Below are 23,849 nucleotides of genomic sequence, written 5' to 3'. Positions count from 1 at the left end.
CAAAAGGTTGGGTATTACCCGGGGGGTGGTAGAGAAGGTGGAAGGACACCTTAGAGTTGGCGTTGGTCTTTAAGGAGGCGTTCAAGTGTTCACAGGAATTGAAAATGAGAGTTTCTTTGAAATCAATTTCTATGGTATTTTTGTGAATGATGGCAATACCCCCCCCCCGTCGGTTCTTTCTCTCTTTGTTGTAGATAGAGTAGCCGGGAGGGACAAGGGTGTCCAGGATTGGTTGAGAGAGTTCAGTTAGCCAGGTCTCTGTGATGAAGGCAATGTCAATGTTATGGCTGAGGATAGCGTCAGCAAGATCCGTAGCGTGCTTGACTGCTGATCTACAGTTGATGAGCATGCAGTTGGTGCGAGGATGGATCTTAGGCTCGGGATTGGAAGGGAGAGGGGGGATAATGACGAGTTGGGCAGGGAGTCTGGGAGAGGGAGGTTGTATATGCTGTCTCCTGAGACCGGTGATGACTGGAATGTTGGAGGGGGGGGGCGGTGTGGGGAGGGGGGGGTTATAGGAGAGAGCGAGAATGGTGGCTTCCTTATGGGATAGAGGAGGGCTGGTTCTTCTAGGTCTCGGGGTGTTACGAGGAAGGGGAATAGAGGGCCAGTGGGTGTACTGGGAAGAGTTGTTGGCCGATAGAAGCAAGAGAGACTGGGTCGGCACAGGGGGGAACAGTGAGTCAAGGCTTCTCGCTAGTTTGTTAATGCCTTGAGTGATGAGTTTTAGTTGGGATTCAAGGTTGGAGAGCCGTGAATTAATGTTGGTGGAGGGAGAGAAATTAGGGGTGAAGGAGTGGGAGGAAAAATTCTTCTTAGGAAGGGGCTGGGGGGATTGATTACGATGGGATATAGGATCATTGGGCAGAAGGTTAAGGGAGGCTGTTGAGGAGTGGGAGGAGTTAGAGTCGGAGTAAGGGTAAGGTGGGAAAGGGGAGGCAGGCTTGGTAAGAAAGTTACTACAGGTCAACAAGTTGGGTCTAGAGGAGATCCGGGGGAGAGGGTGGGAATGAGGGGCGATAGAGGGGGGGAGTCGAAGGGGGGTTCGGGGAGAGGAGAGGTGATGTGGGGGAGGATCAGGGGAGTAGAGGAGGAGGAGACAGGGAGGGCGTAGTAACTGGGGGTATTGAGGTTGCGGGAGTAAGAGGCTTGATTAAGGTGAGAGGGGAAAGTGGGGATGGATGGGACAGACAGGGTGGGGTTGACGGCACTGGGAGCCGGGGGGGTGCAAGGGGTGGTGGTAAGGGGAGTAATGGGGGTGGGGAGGGGTGTCAAAGGGCTGGGGGTGGATTGGGGGGAGGGAGTGTGGACTTAAGGGCAGGGAATAAGGATTCAAAGGCACGGAGGTTGGAGTCATTTGCTTGAATCATGATGGTTCCATTTCTGAAGATGGAGATGATGAGATTTCCCTGGAAAGCCGGGGAGCTGGAGATAGAGAGTTTGCAACCGTAAGGGATATTAGTAGACTTGAAGGGGTGGAGGTGAGTAGTGAGGAGGGTGTTCCATTTAGCCGGGCGTCTAGTGAAGAAGATGAGATCAGTCTTTTTCGGGCCTTTATGAGCAGTAAAATAGGTGTCCACGAGAAGCAGCTCCGGATATTGCCTGGAAAGTTTGCGTTTGAAGTTTTTCAGTGCGGAGGGGGAGAGGTGATTAGGGGGGGAAATGGAGAAGGAGTTGGGCCCATGGGGTTTGAGGAAGGGGGAAATGGAAGAGGAGTTGTATCCTGTGGGGGGCGACATCAGGAGGATGAGGACAACAGGAGGGCTACCCCAGGTTAGGGGTCTTCAGCGTCGGCACAGATGGTTGATGGGCAGCTCCTCATGGGTGAAGACCGGAGATGGGGGCACCTCCAAGGCTGGGCCAGGGAAGGGGCTTTAGTAGACCAGCCCAGGGTGGGGGCCTTTAGGGGCGGTGTAGTCAGGCGGCTCTACGCGGGTCAGAGTCGGGGGAGGAGATTCCTTAACCGTTGGAGCCAGAGATGAGACTCCGGGAGGTGGGAGTCCGGTCCTGCCTTAGACCCAGGCTGTTCAGGGCGGACAGAACGCCCGTAGCCCGGCAGTGGGATCAGGGACGCAGGAGAATGCCCAATTGCCGTCTCAGTACATAAGGCGGTCGGGTAGGATCCCACGAGCATGAGCTGGCGAAAACAGCTCCTCAGAGGACGGGGCGAGAGCGGAGACTTAGACCAGTCTGACTCACCCGGCGGGACCAAAGACACTGAAAAGGATGCCCTCAGCTGCCAAAGAGCAAAGACAGATCAACTGCGGAGGGAGACAAGGCTCTGGGAGAGCGGAGATCAGGTCCAGCATCAGTCTCATCCAGTGGGAGCAAAGATGGTGAGAAATGGTCACCAGAGGGAAGGAGGAGAATCAAGACTTACATAAAAAAAAAAAGAATGATCCCAACCCTCAAGAGCTTCTCGAGGTGCGTCCGTCGTGGCGGCCATCTTGTTAAAGCTGCCAGGATCAGCAGTGAAAATCATATACCCAGGGGGGGGGGCACCCCAAAGGGCAAGGGGCTGACAGAGGGCCGGAAGGAGAGGCAGCTCGAAGTTGAAGGGAAACAGCGCCAGGGCGATATCGAGATTACAAGCCCGAAGGAGCAGCCTTCCTCTCTGGCTGCCAGGAGAAGATGCAGAGCAGTCCTCCGCCCTCCCCTGAACGGCGGCTCACGGAGACCCGCGGCGGGTCTTCCACACCACCAGGACTCAGGGCCAGCAACAGCTTCAGTGCCCTGCTGGATCCAGGGACCTACGACCCCAAGCAAAGGGGTGCCACCCCAGGACTGAAAGGACTGGAGATCCGGAGAGGCTTTCCCAGAAAACCCAGCCCTCCCTCTGGCCGTACCAGGGACAAAGGCCTGAACCTGAATCACTCCCCGATGTTCAACTGTGTCTGGTGCCTACCTCGGCCAGATGGATGGAGGCTGCGTGCGAATGTCGGGTCCCGGCACAATCCCGGATGACCGACTGCTCCAGGAGAGGACGCTTCCTCACGTTTCCTCTGATGCGATCCGAAACTTCGGAACGGCGCACGAGGACCAGGCTCAACGTCGGGGGCGCTGCTCTCTTCGCTGCAGGAGACCGGGCTCTCCGTCGGGAGCGCTGCTCCCCTTGTCACAGGAGACCGGGCTCTCTGTCGGGAGCGCTGTTCCCCACGTCACGGGGACCGGGCTCACCGTCGGGAGCGCTGTTCCCCTCGTCGCGGGAGACCGGGCTCACTGTCTGGAGCACTGCTCCCTTCGCCGCGGGGACAGGGCTCACCGTCGGGAGCGCTGTTCGCCTCGTCGCGGGGACCGGGCTCACCGTCGGGAGCGCTGTTCCCCTCGTCGCGGGAGACCGGGCTCTCTGTCTGGAGCACTGCTCCCTTCGCCGCGGGGACCGGGCTCACCGCCGGGAGCGCTGTTCGCCTCGTCGCGGGGACCGGGCTCACCGTCGGGAGCGCTGTTCCCCCCGTCGCGGGAGACCGGGCTCTCCGTCGGGAGCGCTGTTCCCCCCGTCGCGGGAGACCGGGCTCTCCGTCGGGAGCGCTGCGCCCCTCGCCGCGGGGGACCGGGCTCGACCGTCGGGTGCGCTGATTCCCTCGTCGCGGGAGACCAGGCTCACCGACGGGAGCGCTGCTCTCGGGATCTCCGTCGGGAGCGATGAAGCTGAGAAACGGACGCCGGTCAGGGGAAAAATCGGGATTTACACAAAAGAGTGATCCCGTCCCTCAGGAGCTCCTCGAGGAGCATCCGTCGCGGCGGCCATCTTGCCAGATCTTTGCACGTTATACAGAAAATCTCACCATCAGTGTCTCCTCCAAAGTGAATGGAACTCTGCATGCCAGGATTTGAGAAGGTAACTTTTCAGTGGCACTAACTTGGTCCATATATCCCGGCCCATGCTCCATCGCTGTTGACCTGAATTTCCCCCCGTTCTAGAGCGACCAGATGACCAGGAGTGGCACTTTAAGCATCTAGGTGCTATTTTCACAAACAACTTTAAAAATCAATGTCTATGTTTTGTATTAATCTGGACTCTATCTAAAATGATTTGGGATTGTTCTTGTGGCAGTTTTTCATTTATTACTGTTTGTGTGCTGCATACATTTTTTACACATTTTCTCTAAGTTACTCATGACTGCTTTTGTGCCAAGCTGCCAGAAGGTTAAGCACAGGTTAGCTTAGTTCCCTTTTTGTGGTTGACCCTGACAAGGATTGTGGTTGTTGTCTGTGTGAGGCTTCCACCTCTTTCAACCAATATCCCAGATATGACAGTGGTAGCAAAAGATTGTTGCAGGGATCTGCTGACTGCAGTTAGACTAACACTATGGAAAACAGCAGCTGCTCTACAGCTGTTTGACATATTTAACAACCAAACCATTGGGGACTGAGATCGCATCACTTCTTCCTTTAAAAACCCCATTCCAAATTTAAAAGCTAAGTCCACTTTCAGAACACAACAATCCAAATTCAATTTAGTGTATACTGAAACTTAAAGATCACAAATGGCAGCAGGTAAGTATTCTGTCCAAAGGCAAGCCAGACTCAGATGATCAATTGCACATATATGGTTTTCAGTTTCAACATACTCTACAAACAGGAATGCATAGGCCATGTCTGCAAATCAAAATATTCCAGAAATAACCGGGACTTGGTAACTAGCTTGTATGGTATGGCAACAGTCTGCGAAGGGAATTCCATTCCAGCTTTATCCTGTGAGTAGTATGAGGTGGATTTATACATCTTCTTGCCAGCTTATCTTCAATTATAGCTTAAATTAGTTGGGGGAGTAGCGCTGTAAAATTAATAAATGTGAAAAAAAGGAGGGATGAGGGGCACCAGTAGTTGGTGAGAGTGAGGAAATCCATTCAGAAGGAGGTCACAAAGGTTTCCATTATATATTTTCAGTCTTGGCACCTCCAATACTAAGGCCAGGCCCACTGGCAGCTATTTTAAGGCTAGACAGAGGATCCATCTGGCCTCAATATAATTTGTTGGATTTGTCCCAGTGTAATTTGCCAACACCTAGACAGAATTCAGCAGCTCCAACAAGATGTCTGCTTTCTAGCAGGACAGCAATGCCCAGACAACCAGGGGACTTTATTATTTTAATTTCAAACTGGAGCCAAAACAAAGGCCAAATTTAAAGGGCCACCTGTCTGCCTAGCATAAACCTGGCTGGGAGTTATCTGGAGTCTAATACCTAGACTTCCAGTGCAATGGACGGGAAACAAAAGGCACATGATTTTTCACTTTAAAAGTACATAAGAGACACTACGATATGGAGGCAAGCTTATTACTTTGTTCAATCCATGTGTATGCACAGTTCCTCCACTGTAAGCATGTTTAATATATTGATCTGTATGAGTATTTATATGATTAACATTTTAAATACCACTTACTATTTTTCATTTAATTCTTTTGGAGCACAACTCATCCCACTGTAGGATGTCAGAGTGTTTTACATCATGCACACATGTTATGTATTGACAGTAAATCATACAAGAGAGTAAATCAAATCTACAGGTGTCACATAAGGCAATGAGGGTTACAAGCTGTAGGAGTCACATACCTACTTTACTGGTAGGCATTATATGTTACGAATTCATGGCCAGGATAAACACAGTCAGGATGTAAAATGTACAGCAGTGCTTGGTTGCTATCTGTACTAGTATGACCTTTTTCCTAGCTTAATAAATAATTTTCAGGAGATTTATAACAAAAATACATTGATAAGAAAAATTGGGTTCTAAATCTATGCCTTGCATTTTGCATGCAGATCTTCTGTGCAGGTTCATAGCTCACTGTGCTCTAGTAGAAGGATTTCAATTTATGAACTGCAAGAAACAAAAGGATCTCTATGTCAACAGCAATGTGCCACTTACCTATCTACCTAAAATTAAAATCTGTCATCCTTTTTTCATGAGGGGCTTTTAAGGAAACACACTGACCCTCCATGCTACTTCATGATTCAAAACTGACATGAAAAAAAAAAATAGACCTCTCCAACAAGTGGATTAGCCACAAGTGTGATCAATCCCTGACATTTACTGGGAGCACAGAGTTCTCTACAGCAGATGTTTTAACCCCATAAAATATTTTAGAATGCAGCCTTTGAAACCAATAAAGCTAGAATTGATTTGCTGCTGCATTTCTTCTTGTTGCCAATTTTCTTATGACAGAGGTTTTAGAAAGGAAATGTATAAGTTGACCATCAGACTGCTTTTCCTGGCTCTACCACTTGTGACTCCAACACCTTTTTGTCACCATACCTTAACCCCAAATGCTTGGGTTGCAGAGTAAAGTTTTCCAATTCCAGCACTGACTAGCAGGCATTTGTAAATTATTCAAAAACAACTAACTCCACTGCCAATTCCTGGTTCTACTGCATGTGTCATAGGTGCTTTCAAATCTGTGCGCTCAGCCCATTGCTCACCCCAGTATTAATTTTTGTGTGATTTTTGTCCCCTCTCTCCATTGGCACCTCACATTATTTCTGTATGGTCCAATTATAACCATTCCTGATATGAGTTGAGGTCCCAGTGTTTGAGGTTTCTCTACAGAGAATTGCCTATGTTGGAATTCCTAGCTCACTGCTACTCCATTATCGTCCATGTGTTTGTTAACTCTTCTGATGGTGTTTGTATCTACTTCTGTGCAGTTTCTGTCACCAATCCTGAAGTGGCAAGAGGTGTCACTGCCTTCAATGTTAATGCTGTCTTCTTTTTAGCCAGAAGCAAAACCAGATCAACAACTTTACATTCAGGCTGTCAGAGACTGCTGCCTGAAATGAGTCCCTGTATGAAATTATTGGGTGTGTTGAGTCCTGTCTTCCCTGTCAGGGCAAACAGAGTGTCTATGGTTTCTGTTAAAAAGTCACAAAGGCTTGAACAAGCCCAGACCATATGTAAAAAAATAATTTCTTATGTCCTAAATCTGGGACAGGTGCCTGGCATTTGGGGATATATTTTTTTCAGCCATTTGGACGTTGAGTAAGCTAAATGAAGGAATTAGCTTGATGAAGGGAATTGGCTTTCTGTGCAGCAAGCTTTTTCAGCAACCCTAGTGGCAAACATGTGCTTTTCCCATTCAGTGTCTTTGAGAGAAACAGAAACATGTAGGTAGTCCTCCCTACTGGACCTAAGCAGCCCCCTTGGACTGGCAGGGGTGTAAGAGATTGTTTTGTATAGCGATCAGATTACCGTTTACCCCATCAATATACAGCATACCTTCTGTTGGCAGTTCCTTAGTTTCATGTCCACCAGTCACTCAGACCTTACACATAACGCAATTGTACCCAGGTTATGTTGTGTGCTATGTTAAACTCTCCAAAGAAGATACATGTCCCGCCCACCATAAGTGATCTACATTTGGTGTGCCTTCACTGCCTACTAATCTCAAATGGCTACCACAGTGACTGAATGAAAACCAGGCACTGCCCACAGTGGCAGGGCAAGGACGTACCCCATTTTTTGATTGGTCTTCTTAAGGTATCTAGTCAAACACAATTTTGCTATCAGCCCCACCTGCAGGGGACTGGGACCTGAGAGTATCATGTTACTCAAGAGTGCAGCAGCAATAGATAAATTACTCTACACTTTTGGATTCTGGAATAATATGTTTCTGCCCCACTTGCCACCCACTGTACTTGAACTGCAAGGTAGTTGCCGTCCAAATTAATGAGGGCTGCTACAACGTTTGGAAGGTTGCTCACTGCTTTTCATTATAGCATAATTGTAGCACAGAGCAGGATGTCCATATCTTTGAAGAGTTTTTGTGGTTATGATCAGGGGGATATTTTCAAAATAATAGACCAGGCTGGTAAGTAGCTCAATTTTTTCCATGGTGATCCAGCACAGAATTGATATTGAGAGATTTCTTTAGAACAGTCTGAACCCGTAGACTGCCACAGTTACTCTTCTATAGATTTTTGCGATCTATTCTTTTACCCACTATAAATATGGGTACCTAGGTATTTAAAGTTGTGGTGGACTTGTGTATACTTGTGCCTATTGCACAACCGTGGAGTGATATCATGCTAAGCACCAAAATGGCTTATTACACAGATTTAAAATAAAGCCTACATTCACCTAAATACAATATTGAATAATTTGTTTACTAAACATTCTAAAATCCACAAAAAAATGGACTATTGCTGCACACAATAGTTGTTCCCTCAAGGGTGCCTGGTGTCTTATTACATTGTACAAGCATCAAACGTTCATATAAAGACTGCCTTAGGGCTGATTTACTGTCTTCTCTAATAATACTGAAGAATTACCTTACTAGCTTCTTAACTTCAGAAAAGGATATAAGCACAGCAAAAATATATTGACATCCCATTGAGCCGTATTGGTGATTTGCAAATGTGTCTGTGTAGAGTACTCATGTTTTGTAAAGTTGTATCTGACCCTGGACTTCTAGTCTCTTTTTTACCTCTTGTGTAATTTATGGAATGGTGTATAACATGGGTGGGACCATTGTACCACCTGAGTGTCTGTATTACCTAAGTATTCTCCTGTCATTGAGTGACCTGGGCTCATGTTGTTTATTTTTGGTGAGCTATCACTGTCTCAAATCATCTCCACTGCCACCACCCTGGATGTCCCCTTGGGAGCCTCCTTGGCTTTCTGTTATAATTTTTTGAAGTTGTATAATTGTAAATGTACATCTAAACAATTAAATGTTATGTATAATTGTAATTCTTATCAATTTAAACATTCCACACCACCCCTAGCAAGTGCTAAATGGCCTTTTCTAAATGAAGCTTGATTTAGAATGTTGACAAATATGACTGTTGAAGAAGTGCAGCTGGGAAGAGTGGATGGCTAAATATAAAAGATTCTTCCTCATACTTTTGTCTCCCAGATTTCATTTGAAATTACAATGCTCTCTCCATTTTCAAATTCACCTCATGTCCATCTAACTGTCATTAAAACTACTTTTGCCAAAGTCGATATAGATACTCTCCTTAAATGAAACCTTGTTCCAGCGTACACCTTGTGATTGTGTTGCCTCAACAAAGCACAAACTCAAGTTTCCATGGGGTCTGCATGCCTATTTTGGGAAGATTTTGGAGCCTTTGAATCAACAGAGGACCAGCATCTTCTAGCCAGGACTGTAGTTTAACCATAAGCTGCAGGCAAGCCAGAATTTCTTCCCATTGACAGTATGCCATCCAGGCAGCTGGCACAGGGAATCAGCATTGCGCAGAGCATTTCAACCCAGATACGCATCAAGCATCATGAAGAAGAGAACAGTCCTCATGCACTCAGCCTTGAGCATTTGAGGAGGTACTCATCGTGAGTAACTGAGTTTCAGGTGGGAGACTCCATTAAAGGTAAGTTTACCCAAACAGCATGCTGTAAAACTCTGAGGTCAGCCACAGATGACATCTGCACCATACTGGACCATGGAGGGAGGGCTGCCCTCATCCTCCTTGACCTCTCCACTGCCTTCGACACGATATTGCAAACCACCCTATGCACCAGACTTCACTATGCTAGCATCCATGGTTAGGCCCTGGAGTGGATCCACTCCTTCCTCACCGGAAGGACCCAGAGCATCAGACTCTTTCCATTCATCTCAGAACCAACAGAAAATGGCTGTGGAGTACCCCCAAGGCTCCTTCCTGAGCCCAACTGTCTTCAATATCTACATGGCTCTGCTCGCCAAAATCATCAGACAGCACGGCCTCCACATAGTCTCCTATTCTGACGATACTCAACTAATTCTCTACGTCACCGACGAACCATCAACAGACAAAAACAACTTCCACAGTGGAATGAGAGCAATCACCGACTGGATGAAAAACAGCTGCCTCAAGCTCAACTCAAACAAGACTGTGATCCTCATCATCGACTATGACAATGCTCTCTATGCCGGAATCTTGAAGAAGCTCCAAACAATACTCCAGAGAATTCAGAACGCATTAGACAGACTCATCCTAGACATCCCCCGCCACAGCCACATCTCCGCCCACCTTAGAGACCTGCACTGGCTCAGTGGGAGGCAGATCCTTCTCCTATCTCGGAGCACAGACTTGGAACACACTACAATCTAACCTCAATCAGGCCCCCTCACTGAATCAAGTTGAGAAGGACCTCAAGTCCTGGCTCTTTGGTTGACTGGCTCCCCTCCAACAGCACCTTGAGACCCCAGGGGTGATAAGCAGTGCTATACAAATGGTAGATTGATTATTCCTTGGTCAAATAATATAGTGACTATCAGCTTTTCCAGTATAAATCTCATAGCAGTTAAACAACACCAGAGTTTCATAAACACCATAATCTCATTGTTGAACTGTAGTATTCTATGACAGTGACACAGATACCAATATTATTTTAAGTGTGTTACCAGTTGTGGATTTCATCGTTGACACACACACCTTTGATTGGCACATAGGCCCCCATTACAACCCTGGCGGTCGGTGTTAAAGCGGCAGTAAAACCGCCAACAGGCCGGGGGTAAAAAAAATGGAATCACGACCGTGGTGGAAACCGCCAACATAGACACCCACTTTAACACTCCGACCGCCACGGCAGTACAAACAAACACTGCTGTGGTCACCGCCAACAGACAGGCGGAAGACAATGTATCGCTCACAGTATCATGAGAGGCCAGTCCGCCATCTTTTTCGGGGTGGATTCACCGAAAACAAAAACACAGTTGAAACAAGACAGAAAGGGGAAATGCTCACCTCTACACACCCCACGAGGAACCAGGATGCCGTGGAGCCGGAACTCCATATTCTACCAGCCATTGTCTTCCTGCTCCTCTACCAGGAGCACGAACGCCAGCGGCGAAGACCACGGTGAGTACTGCACCTACGACACAGGGGGGTGGGGACGGGGGAGGGAAAGGAGAGTGACATACACACGCAACACGAAACACCCCCACCCTCAACCACTAGAACACACACCTAAATACATGTTGATACATTACATTTACATCCCCTAACCCCCCCTGGAAGAATGCAAGGACAAAAGGAAATGATTGTAACGATTGTAATCAATAAAAATCCAGTACTCAAAAATATATATACACTATTAACAAATATATACACCAAGAATTAAAGTCAATGTACTGCTCATACATAGTCCATGGACCACTAGGCCCAAAATGCATGGGCGAGACCCACACAAGATACCCGATCAAAATGGAGAGAACACTGCAGGGGCATCAGATCGAAATAAAACAGGCACCTCAGGGGGAAGGGAAGGGGGGGCACCTTAGCCGGATGAGTGCACGACACCAGATTGACGAGGGGGCTCCATGCCCATTGATGTATCCTGGGGAGTGCAAAGCCACAGTCTCACAAGTCTTTACAGTGGGTGGTTTGCCCACTGCTGCATCCTGGGGAGTGCAAAGCCACAGTCTCACAAGTCTTTTCAGTGGGTGGTTTGCCCACTGCTGCATCCTGGGGAGTGCAAAGCCACAGTCTCACAAGTGAATAACAGTCTCCACTGGTTCTGGAGGGGGCTTTGTGCCCAGAGTGCTTCATCCTGCCAAGGACCGGGGTAGTGGATGCTTTTCTCCACTGGTTCTGGAGGGGGCTTTGTGCCCAGAGTGCTTCAGCCTGCCAAGGACTGAAGTAGTGGATGTGATCTGAGGTAGTGGATGTGAATCTCCACTCACGGTGGGCCGACATGGAAGCTGTCCAGGCCCCTGAAACTGACCACCAGCTTCGTACAACTGACCACTGGGGATGGCAGCCATGTCTGCGGTGGTGCCACTGGCACATGATGTGGCGTGGCCACTGGCGGTGCTTGTGGCGGCCTCAGTAGCGGCGGTGCTTGCAGCGCTCATTGGCCTGTGGTGCTGGTGGGTGGGTCAGTGAGCGTGCTGGTGGCGGCGGTGTCCTGGGAAGCGATGCTGGTGGCGGCGGTGTCCTGGGAAGGGGTTCTGGTGGTGGCGGTGTCACTGGCAGCGGTGCTGATGGCGGCGGTGTCCTGGGAAGCGGTGCTGGTGGCGGCGGTGTCACTGGTAGTTGTGCTGGTGGCGGCGGTGTCACTTGCAGCGGTGCTGGTGGCGGCGGTGTCTTGGGAAGCAGTGCTGGTAGCGGCGGTGTCCTGGGAAGCAGTGCTGGTGGTGGCGGTGTCCTGGAAAGTGGTTCTGGTGGTGTCCTTGGCAGCGGTGCTGGTGGTGGCGGTGTCCTGGGAAGCGGTGCTGGTGGCGGTGGTGTCCTGGGAAGCGGTGCTGGTGGCGGTCTTGTCCGCCGTGCAGGTTGGCGGCGACTTCCCTTTCTTTCTGTGCCCCTTCCCCACCTTGGATGTTGGCGCAGCTGTCTTGCACTCCCAACTTTAGTCCTGGGAGAGCCCTTGGTGGCAGATGTTTTGCCCTTCTCCCTCCGGGCTGTGGCCAACTTCTTATGTTTCTGAGGTGGAGGACTGTCCATGGTCTGGCTCCTTGGCACACTGGCTGCTCTGCTGCTTGGCGCACTCCAGAAGCTGGTTACTGCTGACACCACTGTTCCCGGTGATGTGGTGGCTGAGGAGCTGGGCTGGGACCTGGAAAGGCGTGCCCTAGGTGAGGGGAAGAGGTCTAGGTTTGACAGGAAAAGTTGTTTAGACACACTGGGACGGGTAGATGGAGGGGGTTTGGGAGTGGAGGAAGAGGTACTGGTTGTAGGAGGTGTTCGTTTGCTGACTTTGGGTGAAGGTGCATGGGCTGGAGGCTGTCGTGAGGTGGATGGCTGTTGGGTGGGTGTGTGACTGCGTTTGTGTACCTTAGGAGGTGGGCTCACAGACACACTGGGAGAGGACACAGGGGATTTGTGAATGGTAGTAGGGGTGGTGAGTGCACTTGAGCGGTGGTGATGGGCGTGCTGGGGATGGACGTAGTAGCTGAAGATGTAGTGCATGCAGGTGTGAGTGGAGACATGACAGGGAGGGAGGAGGGAGACGAGGAGGAGGGGGACACAGTGGAGGCAGTGGATGTTGGTATGTGTGCATGTGTATGATGTTTATGTGAGTGCCTGTGGGATGTGTGGTGCTTATGTTTGCCAGATCTACCCTTGTGTGTTGACATGTGTGCATGCTGTTCTGACGGTGTGCTTGGTATAGGCTGAGGTACAGGGGATTGGGTCTGGGTGGAGGAAGTTGAAGGGGGGAGACTGGACACAGGGACAATGGTTGCCATCAGTGCTGAGGCCAGAGTCTGAAAAAAATCGCTGTTGGGCTGCCTGACCAGAATGAATGCCCTCCAGGTATGCATTTGTCTGTTGCAACTGCCTCTCTACACCTTGGATGACATTCAGAATGGTAGACTGCCCAACAGTGAGGGATCTGAGGAGGTCAATGGCCTCCTCACTGAGGGCAGCAGGGCTGACAAGGGCAGGGGCTGAGGTGCCTGGGGAGAAGGAGATGCCCAACCTCCTGGGTGAGCAGCCACAGGAAACACGCTGAGGGGCTGCTGGGAGGGCAGTGCTGGTAGGGGGGGTGGCGGCTGTACCTGTAGATGAGGGGGGCACAGAGGGGCCCGCCATCACAAGGGAGCGCCCATCAGAGGAGGAGTCCGTGTCGCTGCTCTCGGCTCCTGTCCCTGCCGTGGAGCTCCCCTCACCCTCCGTCCCACTGGTGGTGCCTTCAGGCTCCGTTGTCTCGCCCTCCAGGGCCATGTGGGATGCAGCTCCCATCTGCTCCGGTACAACTGCTCCTCCACCTGATGATGCGATTGCACACAAGAACAGGTGGTCCACAAAAAGGGGGGGGGAGACAGAAGAAAGATGTTCAGTGCATGCAATACCGCTACCGTTGGCGGACACTACAGACACAGCAGCCCTCTGCATTACGCCATGCACTTAGAGTTCCATAATTCATCACAGGGCCATGGGGTACAAGGCCTATGCCCGATTGCTGCACACATAGAAGTCACAGGAGCCCGACTAGGTGTAGTTGGCTCTTAACACTGGTGGGGTGGGGTGCCACATGGCCTGCCTTATGAAGGGACCTTGCCTACAAAACTCGCCCTGGCCTATGGGTACCCACATCCCACCTCCCCCAACCAGAAACCTCCAATGCGCGCTGATTCAGCTGAATGAGAGTGCACTCACCCCCTTGTGACTGCTGTGATGCTCTCAAGTGCCCATCCAACTCCGGTTACGCCACAGCCAGGATTCGGAACATCAGGGGGGTCATGGTGCGACGGGCACCCCTCCCACGTTGGGAGGCCATCCCCAGCTGAGCCTCCACCGTCTTCTTGCTCCAGCGACAAATGTCCTTCCATCTTTTACGGCAGTGGGTGCTCCGTCTGTGGTAGACCCCCAAGGTCCAGACTTCCTTGGCAATGGCACGCCAAATATCCTTCTTCTGGTGGGCGCTGACCTACAGGAATAGTACAGGGGAAAAGGAGAAGATATAACCGCGCAGACCATCACAGTCATTGGTCCGCGTTCCTACACTTGCCATGACACCCATACACTCACCGTTGTTTCATGCCGCCTCATTCTACACCCCGTATCATCCATCCACACCACTCCACAGAGGCATTGCCCATACAGCATGCTCACAGTGTACTTACCTGTTTGTCTGGAGGACCGTAGAGTAGCATGTACTGGGGGAGGACCCCATCCACTAGTTTCTCCAACTCCTCCGTGGTGAAGGCAGGGGCCCTTTCCCCAGACACATGAGCCATTGTCACTTTCAGACTGAGGTCACAGCAGCACTAGCAGTGTAGGTCTACTCCTGTTGAAGATCAGGTATCAAGTGAGTGAACAGATAGAAAATGGCGGTCACGTCCGCGGCGGTGCATACCGTCACCGCGGGAGTACATCGTCATTGGCTCCTGGGACCCATAGGGCCCAATGTTAACCAATGCAGGATTGCGCCACGGTCTTCGACCGCCTACAGCGACGGTGTACAATGCCAGTGCAGTTACCTCATATCCCATTGTCCCACCTTACAGGTCAGGCAGCCGCCATTTCAGGGGGCCACATGGCATTATTTTTAAATGTGTCACACATATCTAGGCCTTGCATACACACTAAGACAGGCACATAGCGGATTGAAAAATGTGTGCAATAAAGTTGTGTTTTCGTACCTCAGTTGACCCTCTGCTCGCTGTTCTCCTCCATAGAGCACGTCCGCTGGGGCAGGTGAGGAGATGGCGGCAACCTCCAGTGGACAGACGGCTGGTGGACCTGTCGACAGTGGAAGAGTGAAATGTAATTTTCACCTACAGACTGGACCGTGCCACAATCCATGAACTGCGTGCCCAGTTGGAGCTGGACCTGATGTCAGCTATCCGCCATCCCACAGGGATACCCCCTCTAGTGCAGGTGCTGTCAGTACTCCATTTCCTGGCAAGTGGGTCTTTTCAGACGACAGTGGCCATAGCATCAGGGATGTCCCAGCCTATGTTCTTGTAGGAAAGTCCCATCTTGCCTGGCATGTTACCCCCATTTTTCACTGTATATATGTTGTTTTAGTTGTATGTGTCACTGGGACCCTGCCAGCCAGGGCCCCAGTGCTCATAAGTGTGCCTGAATGTGTTACCTGTGTTATCACTAACTGTCTCACTGAGGCTCTGCTATCCAGAACCTCAGTGGTTATGCTCTCTCATTTCTTTCCAAATTGTCACTAACAGGCTAGTGACCAATTTCACCAATTTACATTGGCATACTGGAACACCCTTATAATTCCCTAGTATATGGTACTGAGGTACCCAGGGTATTGGGGTTCCAGGAGATCCCTATGGGCTGCAGCATTTCTTTTGCCACCCATAGGGAGCTCTGACAATTCTTACACAGGCCTGCCACTGCAGCCTGAGTGAAATAACGTCCACGTTATTTCATAGCCATTTACCACTGCACTTAAGTAACTTATAAGTCACCTATATGTCTAACCTTTACCTGGTAAAGGTTAGGTGCAAAGTTACTTAGTGTGTGGGCACCCTGGCACTAGCCAAGGTGCTCCCAGATAGTTCAGGGCAAATTCCCCGGACTTTGTGAGTGCGGGGACACCATTACACGCGTGCACTACACATAGGTCACTACCTATGTGTAGCTTCACAATGGTAACTCCGAATATGGCCATGTAACATGTCTAAGATCATGGAATTGCCCCCTCTATGCCATCCTGGCATTGTTGGCACAATCCCATGATCCCACGGGTCTGTAGCACAGACCCTGGTACTGCCAAACTGCCTTTTCAGGGGTTTCACTGCAGCTGCTGCTGCTGCCAACCCCTCAGACAGGTTTCTGCCCTCCTGGGGTCCATCCAGGCTTGGCCCAGGAAGGCAGAACAAAGGACTTCCTCAGAGAGAGGGTGTTACACCGTCTCCCTTTGGAAAAAGGTGTTAAGGCAGGGGAGGAGTAGCCTCCCCCAGCCTCTGGAAATGCTTTCATGGGCACAGATGGTGCCCATTTCTGCATAAGCCAGTCTACACCGGTTCAGGGACCCCTCAGCCCTGCTCTGGCGCGAAACTGGACAAAGGAAAGGGGAGTGACCACTCCCCTGACCTGCACCTCCCCTGGGAGGTGCCCAGAGCTCCTCCAGTGTGCTCCAGACCTCTGCCATTTTGGAAACAGAGGTGCTGCTGGCACACTGGACTGCTGTGAGTGGCCAGGGCCAGCAGGTGACGTCAGAGACTGCTTCTGATAGGCTCCTTCAGGTGTTGCTAGCCTATCCTCTCTCCTAAGTAGCCAAACCCTCTTTTCTGGTTATTTAGGATCTCTGCTTTGGGGAATTCCTTAGATAACGAATGCAAGAGCTCATCAGAGTTCCTCTGCATCTCTCTCTTCACCTTCTGCCACGGAATCGACTGCTGACTGCGCTGGAAGCCTGCAAAACTGCAACAAAGTAGCAAAGACGACTACTGCGATCTTGTAACGCTGATCCTGCCGCCTTCTCGACTGTTTTCCTGGTGGTGCATGCTGTGGGGGTAGTCTGCCTCCTCTCTGCACTAGAAGCTCCGAAGAAATCTCCCGTGGGTCGACGGAATCTTCCCCCTGCTACCGCAGGCACCAAAGAACTGCATCACCAGTCCCCTGGGTCTCCTCTCAGCACGACGAGCGAGGTCCCTTGAATCCAGCAACTCTGTACAAGTGATTCCCACAGTACAGTGACTCTTCAGTCCAAGTTTGGTGGAGGTAAGTACTTGCCTCCCCACGCCAGACTGCATTGTTGGGAACCGCGTCTTTTGCAGCTACTCCGGCCTCTGTGCACTTCCGGCAGAAATCCTTTGTGCACAGCCAAGCCTGGGTCCACGGCACTCGAACCTGCATTGCACGACCTCCTAAGTTGTCCTTCGGCGGCGTGGGACTCCTTTGTGCAACTTCAGGTGAGCACTGTTTCACTCCTCTTTGTAGTGCCTGTTCTGGCACTTCTGGGGGTGCTGCCTGCTTCTAAGAGAGCTCTTTGTCTTGCTGGGCGCCCCCTCTGTCCCCTGACGCAATTGGCGACATCCTGGTCCCTCCTGGGCTACAGCAGCATCCAAAAACCGTAACTGCATGATTTGCAGCTAGCAAGGCTTGTTGGCAGTCTTTCGGCGGGAAAACACTTCTGCACAACTCTTCACGACGTGGCACATCCATCCTCCAAAGGGGAAGTTTGTAGCCCTTGTCGTTCCTGCAGAATCCTCAGCTTCTACTGCCTAGTAGTAGCTTCTTTGCACCCACAGCTGGCATTTCCTGGGCATCTGCCCATCTCGGACTTGCTTGTGACTTTTGGACTTGGTCCCCTTGTTCCACAGGTACCCTCGTTTGGAAATCCATCGTTGTTGCATTGCTGGTTTGTGTCTTTCCTGCAGAATTCCCCTATCATGACTTCTGTGCTCTTTGGGAAACTTTAGTGCACTTTGCACTCACTTTTCAGGGTCTTGGGGTGGGCTATTTTTCTAACCCTCACTGTTTTCTTACAGTCCCAGCGACCCTCTACAAGGTCACATAGGTTTGGGGTCCATTCGTGGTTCGCATTCCACTTTTGGAGTATATGGTTTGTGTTGCCCCTATCCCTATGTGTCCCCATTGCATCCTATTGTAACTATACATTGTTTGCACTGTTTTCTAAGACTATACTGCATATTTTTGGTATTGTGTACATATATCTTGTGTATATTTGCTATCCTCATACTGAGGGTACTCACTGAGATACTTTGGCATATTGTCATAAAAAATAAAGTACCTTTATTTTTAGTATATCTGTGTATTGTGTTTTCTTATGATATTGTGTAAGTGACGCTAGTGGTACTGTAGGAGCTTCACTCGTCTCCTAGTTCAGCCTAAGCTGCTCTGCTAAGCTACCATTATCTATCAGCCTAAGCTGCTAGACACCCTATACACTAATAAGGTATACCTGGGCCTGGTGCAAGGTGTAAGTACCCCTTGGTACTCACTACAAGCCAGTCCAGCCTCCTACATTGGTTGTGCAGCGGTGGGATAAGTACTTTGCAACTACTTACCACTTTTGTCACTGTACTTTTCATAAGAGAAAAATATACAAACCAAGTTCAGTGTATGTACACCTAACCAAAAAGTTTTGCATTTCCTCTTTTCACTTCTTTTCTAAGTGCTGAAAAGTACCTCTAAACTTTCTAAAAAGTTCTTAAAAAGTTGTAAAAGTTTTTTTTCTGTCTTTCCAAAAGTTCTGAAAAACTTTTTTCTCACTTTTTCTGTCACTTAAACATTTTCTAAAATGTCTGGCACAGGCCAAACTGTTGATCTGTCCAAACTTGCTTATGATCACCTTAGCTGGAAAGGAGCAAGGAGTCTCTGCGTAGAAAGAGGTTTAAGTGTAGGGAAGAATCCCCCTAGAGAACTGTTGGTGAATATGCTTGTTGAACAGGATAAGGCCAGAGGTGGCACTTCTGTTGAAAAGTTAGCTGATGGTTCCCAATCTGACCCTGGGGCACCCCTAGCAAAAGATTTAGAAGGGAAACTTCCTAGCCTGCCCATTAGCAGACAACCTAGCATAGCTGGTACTGATGTTGAGTCACATCATACAGATAGTGTGGTCTCACATCACAGTAAGAGTATTCCTTTTCATCATAGTAGAAGTGCTGTTTCTGTTAGCCAAGCTGTTAGGGTGCCATCTGTTAGGGACAGGTCTCCTTCTGTTCATTCTCACCATACTTCTGTTTCTAGGCATGTCCGTCCCACCCACCCTGATGACAGAGTGTTAGAAAGGGAGCTCAATAGATTGAGAGTGGAGGAATCCAGGCTGAAGCTCAAGAAGCAACAGCTGGATTTAGATAGGCAGTCCTTAGAGATAGAAAGAGAAAGACAGAAAATTGGGTTTGAAACCCATGGTGGCAGCAGCAGTATTCACCATAGTCATCCTGCAAGAGAGCATGATTCTAGGAATCTACATAATATAGTTCCCCCTTATAAGGAGGGGGATGACATTAACAAGTGGTTTGCTGCACTTGAGAGGGCCTGTGTTGTACAGGATGTCCCTCAAAGGCAGTGGGCTGCTATCCTATGGCTATCATTTAGTGGAAAGGGTAGGGATAGGCTCCTTACTGTAAAGGAAAGTGATGCCAATAATTTTACAGTTCTTAAGAATGCACTCCTGGATGGTTATGGCTTAACCACTGAACAGTACAGGATGAAGTTCAGAGAGACCAAAAAGGAGTCTTCACAAGACTGGGTAGACTTCGTTGACCATTCAGTGAAGGCCTTGGAGGGGTGGTTACATGGCAGTAAAGTTACTGATTATGAAAGCCGTATAACTTAATCCTGAGAGAGCATATTCTTAATGATTGTGTGTCTGATTTGTTACACCAGTACCTGGTGGACTCTGATCTGACCTCTCCCCAAGAATTGGAAAAGAAGGCAGACAAATGGGTCAGAACAAGGGTGAACAGAAAAGTTCATACAGGGGGTGACAAAGATGGCAATAAGAAGAAGGATGGTAAGTCTTCTGACAAGGGTGGGGACAAATCTAAAAATGAGTCTTCATCAGGCCCACAAAAACACTCTGGTGGGGGTGGTGGGCCCAAATCCTCTTCAAATCAAAACAAAGAAAAGAAACCATGGTGCTATTTATGTAAAATAAAAGACCATTGGACAACAGATCCTAGTTGTCCAAAGGAAAGCACCAAGCCTCCTACCAGTACAACCCCTACTGCTACACCTAGTGTCCCTACTAATAGCAGTGGTAGTGGGAGCAAACCTACTAATAGCCTATCCAAGGGAGTAGCTGGGCTCACTATTGGTAACTTAGTTGGGGTTGGTCTGATTAGGGAGACCACAGAGGCTGTGTTAGTCTCTGACGGGACTATTGATTTAGCCACCTTGGTTGCTTGTCCCCTTAACATGGATAAGTACAAGCAACTACCCCTAATAAATGGTGTTGAGGTTCAGGCTTACAGGGACACTGGTGCCAGTGTTACAGTGGTAATAGAAAAACTGGTCCACCCTGAACAACACCTACTTGGTCACCAGTACCAAGTAACCCATGCTCATAACAACACCCTTAGCCACCCCATGGCTGTTGTGAATCTCAACTGGGGGGGGGGGGTTACTGGCCCAAAGAAAGTTGTGGTTGCCTCAGATTTACCTGTAGACTGTCTATTAGGGAATGATTTAGAGACATCAGCTTGGGCAGAAGTGGAGTTGGAGGCTCATGCAGCAATGCTGGGCATTCCAGGGCATATTTTTGCTTTGACCAGGGCTCAGGCCAAAAAGCAAAAAGGACAGGGTGACTTGGATCCTGGAAGAATGGACCAAGTGCTCACTAAAGCTAGGGTTAGTAAAGGTAAATCACTACCTACTATCCCTCCCTCTACAGTGGATTCTACTTCTGAGGAAGAAGAATTTCCACCCTGTGCAGAACCTACACCAGAGGAGCTGGAAGCAGACACTGCTGAGCTTTTGGGTGAAGGGGGGCCTGACAGGGAGGAGCTGAGTGTGGCACAGCAGACCTGTCCCACGCTAGAGGGTCTAAGACAGTAAGCTGTCAAACAAGCAAATGGGGATGTCAGTGACTCTCACAGAGTTTACTGGGAGGACAACCTCTTGTACACTGAAGCAATGGATCCAAAACCTGGAGCTGCCAGGAGATTGGTGATTCCTCAGGAGTACAGAACGTTCCTCCTAACTCTTGCTCACGACATTCCCTTAGCTGGACATTTAGGGCAAATGAAAACTTGGGACAGGCTTGTTCCCTTGTTTCATTGGCCTAGAATGTCAGAGGACACAAAGGAATTTTGTAAGTCCTGTGAAACCTGTCAAGCCAGTGGCAAGACAGGTGGCACCCCAAAGGCACCCCTTATTCCACTGCCTGTGGTTGGGGTTCCCTTTGAAAGGGTAGGGGTTGACATAGTTGGCCCCCTTGACCCTCCTACTGCTTCAGGCAATAGGTTTATCTTGGTGGTAGTGGACCATGCCACCAGATATCCTGAAGCAATTCCTCTAAGGACCACTACAGCTCCTGCATTGGCAAAGGCCCTCCTTGGAATCTTTTCCAGGGTGGGCTTCCCAAAAGAGGTGGTATCAGACAGGGGAAGCAATTTCATGTCTGCTTACTTAAAGGCCATGTGGAAGGAGTGTGGTGTTACATACAAGTTCACCACACCCTATCATCCACAAACAAATGGACTGGTGGAGAGATTTAACAAAACTCTCAAAGGCATGATTATGGGACTCCCTGAAAAACTCCGCAGGAGATGGGATATCCTTCTACCTTGCCTCCTTTTTGCTTACAGGGAGGTACCCCAGAAAGGAGTGGGCTTCAGCCCCTTTGAACTCCTATTTGGTCACCCTGTGAGAGGTGCTCTAACACTTGTTAAGGAGGGTTGGGAACAACCTTTAAAAGCTCCAAAGCAAGACATAGTGGACTATGTACTTGGCCTCAGATCAAGGATGGCTGAGTACATGAAAAAGGCCAGTAAAAACCTTCAGGCCAGCCAAGAGCTCCAGAAGCAATGGCATGACCAGAAGGCTGATTTGGTTCAGTACCAACCAGGGCAGAAAGTGTGGGTCTTGGAGCCTGTGGCCCCAAGAGCACTCCAAGATAAATGGAGTGGACCCCACATAATTGTTGAAAAGAAGGGTGAAGTCACCTTCTTAGTTGACTTAGGCACTGCCAGGAGTCCCCTTAGGGTGCTCCATGTCAATCGCCTGAAACCCTACTATGACAGGGCTGATCTCACCCTGCTCATGGCAACTGATGAGGGACAGGAAGAAGAGAGTGACCCTCTCCCTGATCTCTTCTCTTCCACAGAACAAGATGCTCTAGTGGAAGGTGTTGTACTGGCAGATTGTCTTACTGCTGAGCAGAAAGACCACTGCATAAATCTCCTGGGTCAGTTTTCTGAACTCTTCTCTACTGTGCCAGGTAACACTTCTTGGTGTGAGCACACTATAGACACTGGAGACAGCTTGCCTGTCAAAAGTAAGATCTATAGGCAGCCTGACCATGTCAGAGACTACATAAAGCAAGAGGTGCAGAAAATGCTTGAACTGGGAGTGGTTGAGCACTCTGAAAGTCCATGGGCCTCTCCTGTGGTACTTGTACCAAAACCTCATTCCAAGGATGGAAAGAAGGAAATGCGGTTTTGTGTAGACTACAGAGGTCTCAACCAAGTAACCAAAACTGATGCTCACCCTATACCCAGGGCAGATGAGCTAATAGATACACTGGCATCTGCCAAGTATCTAAGCACTTTTGACTTGGCTGCAGGGTATTGGCAGATCAAATTATCAGAAGGTGCAAAAGCTAAAACTGCATTTTCAACCATTGGAGGCCATTACCAATTCACAGTAATGCCTTTTGGATTGCAAAATGCACCTGCCACTTTTCAAAGGTTGGTGAACACAGTTCTGCAAGGGCTGGAAGCTTTTAGTGCAGCATATCTGGACGATATAGCTGTCTTTAGCTCCAGCTGGGATGATCACCTGGTCCACCTATGGAAAGTTTTAGAGGCCTTGCAAAAGGCAGGCCTCACTATCAAGGCTTCAAAGTGCCAGATAGGGCAGGGAAAGGTGGTTTATCTGGGACACCTGGTTGGTGGAGAACAGATTGCACCACTTCAGGGGAAAATCCAAACTATTATAGATTGGGTTCCCCCTACTACTCAGACTCAGGTGAGAGCCTTTTTAGGCCTCACTGGGTACTATAGGAGGTTCATAAAGAACTATGGCTCCACTGCAGCCCCTCTTAATGACCTCACATCCAAGAAAATGCCTAAAAAGGTATTATGGACAGCAAACTGTCAGAAAGCTTTTGAGGAGCTGAAGCAGGCAATGTGCTCTGCACCTGTCCTGAAAAGCCCCTGTTACTCTAAAAAATGATATGTCCAAACTGATGCATCTGAATTAGGGGTAGGGGCAGTCTTATCACAACTTAATTCTGAGGGCCAGGATCAACCTGTTGCTTTTATTAGTAGGAGGTTGACCCCTAGAGAAAAGCGTTGGTCTGCCATAGAGAGGGAGGCCTTTGCTGTGGTCTGGGCACTGATGAAGTTGAGGCCATACCTGTTTGGCACTCACTTTATTGTTTAGACAGACCACAAACCTCTACTTTGGCTAAAACAAATGAAAGGTGAAAATCCTAAATTGTTGAGGTGGTCCATTTCCCTACAGGGAATGGACTATACAGTGGAACATAGACCTGGGAGTACCCACTCCAATGCAGATGGACTCTCCAGATATTTCCACTTAGACAATGAAGACCCATCAGGTAATGACTAGTCTTCTTGTCCTTCGTTTGGGGGGGGGGGGTTGTGTAGGAAAGTACCATCTTGCCTGGCATGTTACCCCCATTTTTCACTGTATATATGTTGTTTTAGTTGTATGTGTCACTGGGACCCTGCCAGCCAGGGCCCCAGTGCTCATAAGTGTGCATGAATGTGTTACCTGTGGTATGACTAACTGTCTCACTGAGGCTCTGCTATCCAAAACCTCAGTGGTTATGCTCTCTCATTTC

The sequence above is a fragment of the Pleurodeles waltl genome, chromosome 4_1, assembly GCF_031143425.1.
Source record: "Pleurodeles waltl isolate 20211129_DDA chromosome 4_1, aPleWal1.hap1.20221129, whole genome shotgun sequence".
Classification (NCBI taxonomy): domain Eukaryota; kingdom Metazoa; phylum Chordata; class Amphibia; order Caudata; family Salamandridae; genus Pleurodeles; species Pleurodeles waltl.
The sequence above is the reverse complement of the archived record's forward strand: the minus strand, read 5'-3'. Positions refer to the sequence as shown.